The 7,921-nt window shown below is 42.9% G+C and overlaps 1 pseudogene; it reads right to left on the reverse strand.

Moving 5' to 3' along the window:
- Nucleotides 1-6,127: 6,127 nt before the first annotated feature.
- LOC147423681 (large ribosomal subunit protein eL8y pseudogene) lies at nt 6,128-6,909 on the reverse strand (annotated as a pseudogene).
- Between the last annotated feature and the right edge of the window lie 1,012 nt (nt 6,910-7,921).

A 7,921-nucleotide genomic window follows, 5' to 3' on the forward strand; every position in this document is an offset into this window, starting at 1 on the left:
GCTCGTCATGCATGAGTGTCCATTGGAAAATGCTAGCATTAAAAGCACCAAACATGGGGATTTGTAAATTTTGCATTGTGTGTGTGTGTGTGTGTGTGTGTGTGTGAGAGAGAGAGAGAGAGAGAGAGAGAGAGAGAGAGAGAGAGAGAGAGATATTACTCATGGATACGTGTGCGTGTGTGTGTGTGTGTGTGTGTGTGTGTGAGAGAGAGAGAGAGAGAGAGAGAGAGAGAGAGAGAGAGAGAGAGAGAGATAGATTTTATTATCGTCCTCGGAGGTCAAATATGACCTGTGGGACCAAAGTTACATGTGATGTAGTATGTGTATGGCTGATGAGTGACTCTCTATGCTCCAAAATTGTGGTTTATGAGAGTCACAATGGAGAGCCCACATTGTGGCTCCAAGAGGAAAGTGTGTAGGTCTAAGTCATGGCTGAAAATGTGAGAGAAGCAAGTTCGGATGTGACCAAAAGCTGAGCACTCTATTAGTGTGTGGTACTCAGAATCTCGAGCTTGCAGTGAGCATAATGTGCACAGATGATTTGACTCTTCTCCATTTCCCAACGCCATGTCTCACATCGAAGGAAATGGGAGCTAAGTCGAATGGCTGCGATAGTGCGTATCGCTGACAAGGGGATAGGGTCAGCATGTAAGTGTGAGTACGATTTCCTCTTTCAGTGAAGAACATGGTTTTATAGTTGGGGACAATATAGGTGGTGTAATGTATAAAGCGTGACCCACCGGATTTCTCCCAAGCCGTAATACATTGGCGTTGTAGAAAATCTTCATTCACTTGGGAGTCAATTGAAGTATCATGTAGCAAGTGTAATGCATCCCATCTCCCAAACCACTTCTTTATGTCTTGCATCCAACCCGTGCTCAAGATCTTGCTTTTATGCATCTTTTGAACTTTTTTGCTTGTTTCCCATGCAATTGTAGGAAGTCGATGTTAGGGGTTTTGACGCATTTTTGTCATGTATTCCACAATCCTTTCCATGCCCATAACCTCAATTGGAAGAGATCACAACTCACGAAGTAGGAGCATATATGGTGTTTGTGTCTTAACTTGGAGAAAGTTTGTAAGAAAACGCTTTTGGACATTCTCAAACTCTTTCCAAGTAGACTTTGAGATGCTCACGCCCCACACTTCAACTCCATAAAGAAGAACCGGTGTCACCAATGCATCAAAAAGATACTTCTTGAGAACCCAACACTTGATGTTTCCCGCATTACACATGTTCTCAAATGCATAATATGCTCTCTTTCCTGTTTCCAAACGACGCATAGCACATTCATGGCACTTGTGATTGGACAAAACCTCAAGGCCAAGGTACTTAAAGCTCTCAACAACTTCAAGTGTTTCACACACACACACACACACACACACACATTGGAAAAGAGAGACTATATAGGCTTATGAGAGAGAGAGAGTGTGTGTGTGTGTGTGTGTGTGTGTTGAGTTCAAGAGGAGGAGAAATTTTATTGAAAATTTATATCCCTTGGTTCAAGGGGCTAGAGGAGAACTTCCGAAATTTATCCTTAACCTTAGCCTTTAGTGGCATTAATAATGTCTGATTGGAGAGAAGAGGGGAGAGAGAGAATAACGATGTGCGTGGCTAGAGGCAGGCCCTGTGACTTTGCAAGCGTCGAAAGGAGACCATGGCGGGTCCGAGAGAGCGTCAAGAGATCCAACAGCGGCTCAGCCAGTTTGCGTTAGCGTGACACTCGCACGATGGGCCGGGCTGAATCTGGCGCTATATGTTGAAGGCCTGGCAATGTGGCTTGGCCAATGTGGACACTTGATGCCACGGTGGAAAGGTCCAGCTTGCCACGTTCGCTACCTAGCCAAAATTTATCCAGAGCCGCCTCCTACCGAGAGAGAGTATCTATGGATACCAATTGCTCGGGAGAGGCGCGATGAAATCTAGCCGTTGGATCCCCATTTACATTGTGTGATAGCCTAGTTGGTTAAGGTGTTAGGCTCAAGAGAAGGAGGTCATGGGTTCAAGCCCAGGCGAGCACTAGCGGGTACCCATTATTTTTGTAGGAAGGAAACCAACGGCCACAATCATCTAAAGATCGTGCACTGTCTGTGTCTGGACATTCAAGTCCAATAGTGTTGGGTCACTTGAGACTAGGACGATAGAACCTCTCTGAGTAGTGTTCAGGAAAAATGTGTCTCTTAATATCGTGCCGTTTTCAATTTCCAAAATGCCAGTTGAGGGCAAGGGACAAAGGAGAAATTCCGCCCCAAAATAGAGAAAAATAGTGTTAAAACCTGAAAAAGTAACCTAATTTTCTAAAATTTCCTCTTGGAAAATTCAAGGAAAGGAATTTTGTATGTTTGGAAAAATGATTTTTCTTGAAGACTGTCTCCGAGTCTCTCTCTCTCTCTCTCTCTCTCTCTCTCTCTCTCTCCTCCATAGGCAGATTGAGAAGATCGTACATACTAGATGATGGTTGATCGAGCAACATTCATTTAAGCAGCCCTTGCCTCGGACCCACCCATGTAGCACATTTTACACCCCAAGAATAGCACAAGATGGCACTCTCATTAGTATATTACCTTGACAAGGATGATTTGAGATACAACAAAGCTTACGATTATTTTTCTCCAAACGTAGTTTTGTATCAGTAAGATGAAGTTTCTTAAATTGCATGATAATAATGCAAGCATTTTGTTTTATTTATTTTTTTGCCAGAGAACGGCTTGTGAAGTATATTAGAAGGGGCTATAAACAACATCTTTCTAAGGCAGGGAAGCCTTGATTGGGTGAGTATACAAACTGAACTCATAGGGGCAAAAGCTTCTTCATGGTATAGTGTTTTCTTTGTAAAATGGCACATAGGACAATGATAACCCAAAATTTTCATACACTTGGCACTTGATTTACCAAGGTCCTTCTAGTCTTTGGTTAGAGAACCCACATAGACATAAAAGTTTGTTTAGGCGTGCCCAAAGGGCTAAGGCTATAGTGTTCTCTTCGGCTAAGGCTACAATGTTATCTTCTCTTTTCACTACCTTAAAATAGAGAAAATATGTTTAGCCTTGTTACATGTGAGAAAATTTCCAATTGGATAAGAGATATGGGGCACTTATTACGAATCACGATGAGATTTCATTAAATAATTGAAGACACTTGATTAGTTCTTCTAGGTCTCGTTGGAAGCTAGCTTATGCTAATGACGTATAGAGAAAAACATTTGAAACATAATATCTTTTTGGTCTAGAGGAATCTCAGATCTCGAGCGAGATTTTTCGAGCAATCCCTAAAACGAGCAAGACTGACCAAGGTACATTATACGAAACAAAAACCAAACATGATTTTTTAGGTGACTTCGAAAAAAAAACTAAAACAAGATTACACTTAATTTTAATGGTAAAACGATCATAAATATTTGATAAAAAAAAACCCCTTGAACAAAGGTTTGGTAGAATGTTTCCTTTGATGGGCTAGAACAATTGGAACCCATACAATGGCATGTTGATATTCCTATTCTTGGAACTAGTTGCCCTCAGATGATACTGGAAGCTCATTTCTACCACCATTGATCCTTGTTGGGATTAGTGGCACCATGATTCCAATGGATATAAATCTCCTATTCTTACCTCCCTACATGTAGGACCACCACACGAGACTTACACTAAAAGAGTAAGGTTGTTGCCGCTCGAACAAATCTCATGAATAAGGAGAGTCTCGGAGCTTGAGCTTCTCTTCACTTCTTCTTCCTCAAGTTATAGTGGGTTGATGTACGATAACATACTATGCATTTTAAGTTACTCTAGAGAAAACGGTGGAAACTTGATAATAATTCCTTTATTGTAATGAGGCTATTCTTTTGAGAAAATCCACATCATGGTATATATTAAAGTTTGGATCACACCATCATAGGTAGCCTTCTATGGGGAGGGGGGGGAGGGGGGAGTTAGTGGTGTTGCCAAAGGTGGTGACGACAAACGTGTCAAGTGAGGTGGTAATGATGGGGGATTATAAAGAGTGCTTTGATAGAAGAGTATGCAAGGTTGATAAAGCTATGAACAATTTTCTTATGACAAGTTTGTCCACATGCTAGTTCTCTTTTACCTACCCATGTTGATAGAAACCTAGGTTCAATGTAATTTCACCTACAAATTTTGAGATTTATCTTCAAAATTCAAAGTAGAAGGTGAATAAACCTACAAACTTTAGAGAAATTTAGTGTAGAAACCTTCTCTTAAATTTTCTATGTTTATATGAGCACATCTCAAAGCTCCTAGAGTGCTCGGAGTTCCTAGTCTGCTGAGTTGTCCGTCAGATTATTCACCCAACGTGTGATGCCCCTATGCTGAATACACTTCTTAGAGCCATGGTGTATGATTTTCATTGTAGTCCTTTGAAATGCTTTTCCTAATGTGGCTTAGCCCTCCATTTTTGTTTGCACTCTATCTACTGTTTGGGAGTTGTACGTCCATCAATGCTTCATAGAAATTCAAATGGATGGTAGTCTAGCATTGCATCTGTCCTCTTGCAGAATGATGTGACCCAAGCCTCAGTCCCTTAGCACCCCATTAGATAACCCCCTTCAAGGGGTAACCGGGAGGTTGGTTGTTCTACAACAAACAACATTGTGCCACGTTTAGACAACTGTGTTGGATAGGAAAGGTAAATCTCAGGGTCCCTAATCATTGACAAATTTGGTTTTGAAGGAGTTGGGCAATGAAACTCACAATAGATGAGGCAAAAAGGTCCTCAAGTTCAATTGTCTTCATTTTCAACAACTATATAGTATAAACAAAACCCTTCAAAAAATCTCTTTGAAAGAGACGCAAACTCTTTCACGTACGGGTAGGGACCAATGCTCGAAAAAACCTTTGTTCTGAAAACTTGGCAAACCTATCTATGAGAAGTTTAGTGGTAAACTGACTAAATTCGAAGGGTTCCACACCAAATTACACTAAATTTCTCTAGATTTTGTAGGTTTTCTCACTTTCAAATTTAAAATTTAGAGGTAAATCTCAAAATTTACAGGTGGGATTACATATAACCTAGGTTTTTTTTTTCAACCCCTCCCTCTCTCTTTCTCTCTCTCCTCGCTCTCTTTCAATCTCTTAAAAAAAAAAGTCTCTAAAAGAGCCCGTGCCGGCGTGGACTTTTTTTAAGAGGGATTGAGAGGGATGGAGGAGAGAGAGAGAGAGGAGGAGGGGATCGTATATGGGCGAGGGAAGGCTGGAAGGGAAGAGGTTGAGGAGGCGGAGATCGTACATGTTGTAGGATCAACATATCTATGCTGATGTGCATCACACGACCTTGTACTCTGTCACAAGGAGATCTTCAACATGTTAACGCAGCCTGACCTAATCTGTTGTCGCACCATCATTTTTGGTGTTGCGGCTTGAGTAGGTTTTCCAACCCAATTAAGCATCCAATGTGAAGAATCGTGGTGGTTGTTAGACTAAGTGAGGCAAGGGAGGGAGAGCACGCGCTCCTGCGAGGAAAGAATTCAAAACTTCTGTTGTTGGCGACGGGTAGAGGCAGCAAAAGGAGACCTCCGGAGAGACGCAATTGCTAAATCGCACTTCTCTCTCTCCCTCTCTCTTTTCTTTTTTGATATGAAAGCACCAGACTAGCGCACACCCAGTGCTTTATCTCCAATTGGAGCCTTGGCTTTAGCAGTTGCAAGTTTTGATTCTTCAGCAAGAGTTGCAAGTGTGGAGGCAGCCACTGTCCACAAGGCCATAGCGAAGCAGTCTAGAGTTGCACGCGAAGCAGAAGAAGCTGGGCTCTTTTAGCTCCACACGCTCTATGATGTTGTCTTTCATGCTCCACAGAAGGGGCAATTACAGCCTTCATTATGAGCACAGTACATACGTACGTACTGTGAAATGTAACTTTGAAGTATTGTATGCCTCGCTACCACACTTTCTTTTGCAATGAGCGGCGTGTAGGCAGTGTAATGGATTGTGGTTGCTGGTGATTTAGGGCACAACAGAGCTCTCTCCCTCCCTCTCTCTCTCTCTCTCTCTCTTTCTTTTTGCAAAGAAAGAAATTGTAGATCATTGATTCTGTAGGTTTTAAAAACAAAAATTCCGCCAACAGATATGTTGCAACTCTTGTCAAAAAAGGGCTCATTCAGTAAGACTAAATTTGAAGACTACAGCCTCCAACGAGCTCAGCCCTTAGGACATCCTTTGGGCAGCCTCCTTCTCAAGAACTTTCTCCTTTGCCTTAGTCTTGGCCTCTGACTTGACCCCCATAATGCCACCACCCCATTGCCTTTGAAGGTCATCAAACCGGTCATTGAAGTTCGCCATAATAGCTTCTACAATTTTGTTGAACTCCAATTTGTCCTCGTTTTTAACTGATGTGAGACATAGACATAGGCTGTTTTTGAGTGGACAATCTGACGGAGGCGGGCTTTGCATTTCACAATTGTGTAAGGAATACCCATCTTCCTGCATAGAGTTGGAAGCCACATCATGTACAATAGCCACGAGTTGCACTTTCCCCTGCTCAATCAAGTACGTGACATGGTTGATTCCAAACTTCACAACCATAGGCTTCTTGCTTTCAGTTGTCTTCCCCTCGGGAGCCTTCTTCAAAAGGCGCTCTTTATTGGTAGCTTTGTCCTCTGGCCTGTACTTGATAAGCATCTTGAAGAGGCTAGACGCCAAGTTCTTATTCAGAGTCTTGGTAAAGTGGTTCAAAACAGCCGGAACTTTAAGCCGCTGATTGAAGACCCTCCTTTGCCTTTGAAGGCGAACATACTTATGCCACTTGACAAATCTGTGCATGTCCTTTGAAGGCAATGCTCCTCCTATGCCAAACTGTTTTGGCCTCTTCTCAAACAAAGGATTCTGCACCTTCTCTGGGGTCTTTTTCTTTTTCGTTGCTCTAGGGATCGGGAGCTTTGTCCCCCTCTTCAGGGCCATGGCGAACGCTTACAGTGAGACTCCGACCGATGGACGAGCTCTTAACCCCTCTTGCTCCTACACATGCTTGTACGAGTCACCACTAAGAGTCTCTCTCTCTCTCTCTCTCTCTCTCTCTCTCTCAAAAAGAGACTCTGAAAGAGTGCATGCGAGAGAGCGCACCGGCGAGAGTCAAAAAGAGACTCTCTCGCCGGTGCGCTCTCTCACATGAACTCTTTCAGAGAGTCGCCGGTGCACTCTCTCACATGAACTCTTTCAGAGAGCCGGTGCGCTCTCTCACATGAACTCGTGCGCTCTCTCACATGAACTCTTTCAGAGAGTCTCTTTTTGACTCTCGCCGGTGCGCTCTCTCGCATGCACTCTTTCAGAGTCTCTTTTTGAGAGAGAGAGAGAGAGAGAGAGAAAGAGAGAGAGAGAGAGAGAGCACCGGCAAACGCTCTCTCTCTCAGTCAAAAAGAGACTCTCTAAAAGAGCGCGTGCACACTTTTTCAGAGTCTCTTTTTGACTGGCTCGCGCTCTTTTCAGAGAGTCTCTTTTTGACTTAGAGAGAGAGAGAGAGAGAGAGAGAGAGAGAGAGAGAGAGAGAGAGAGGAGAAAGGGTTTTTCTGCTGATGCTATCAGGTTGTTGGCGATGCAGACGACAGGGGGTAGAACGAGTAAACGTCAAAGTGGACATGAGGGCAAAAAAGCTTATGATGACTATAATTCTCAAGTAATTAAGCCAACGGCTTCAGTGCAGCTAGCTGGTTGCACTTTTAGCAGAGTGTGTGATACTAGTGCAAGTCATGGTCTGATGAGTCTTTGGGTTTAGTCACACTCCTCGTTGAGCTCTGTTGATAACCTATTTGAAAATTTGACGAGGCAAGCATTTTGGAACAATCTGCAGACAAACAAAAACATCTCTCATGACTAATTCATCGCAGAATATGGTGTCCGCAAGAGTTGGTTAATGTGACGTACCTCGAAGGAGATGTAGCAGCATTGCAACGGAAGTGAAGTAATAAATCATGAA

Source organism: Adiantum capillus-veneris, chromosome 26 (assembly GCF_014529385.1).
Source record: "Adiantum capillus-veneris isolate H3 chromosome 26, ASM1452938v2, whole genome shotgun sequence".
NCBI classification, from domain to species: Eukaryota; Viridiplantae; Streptophyta; class Polypodiopsida; order Polypodiales; family Pteridaceae; genus Adiantum; species Adiantum capillus-veneris.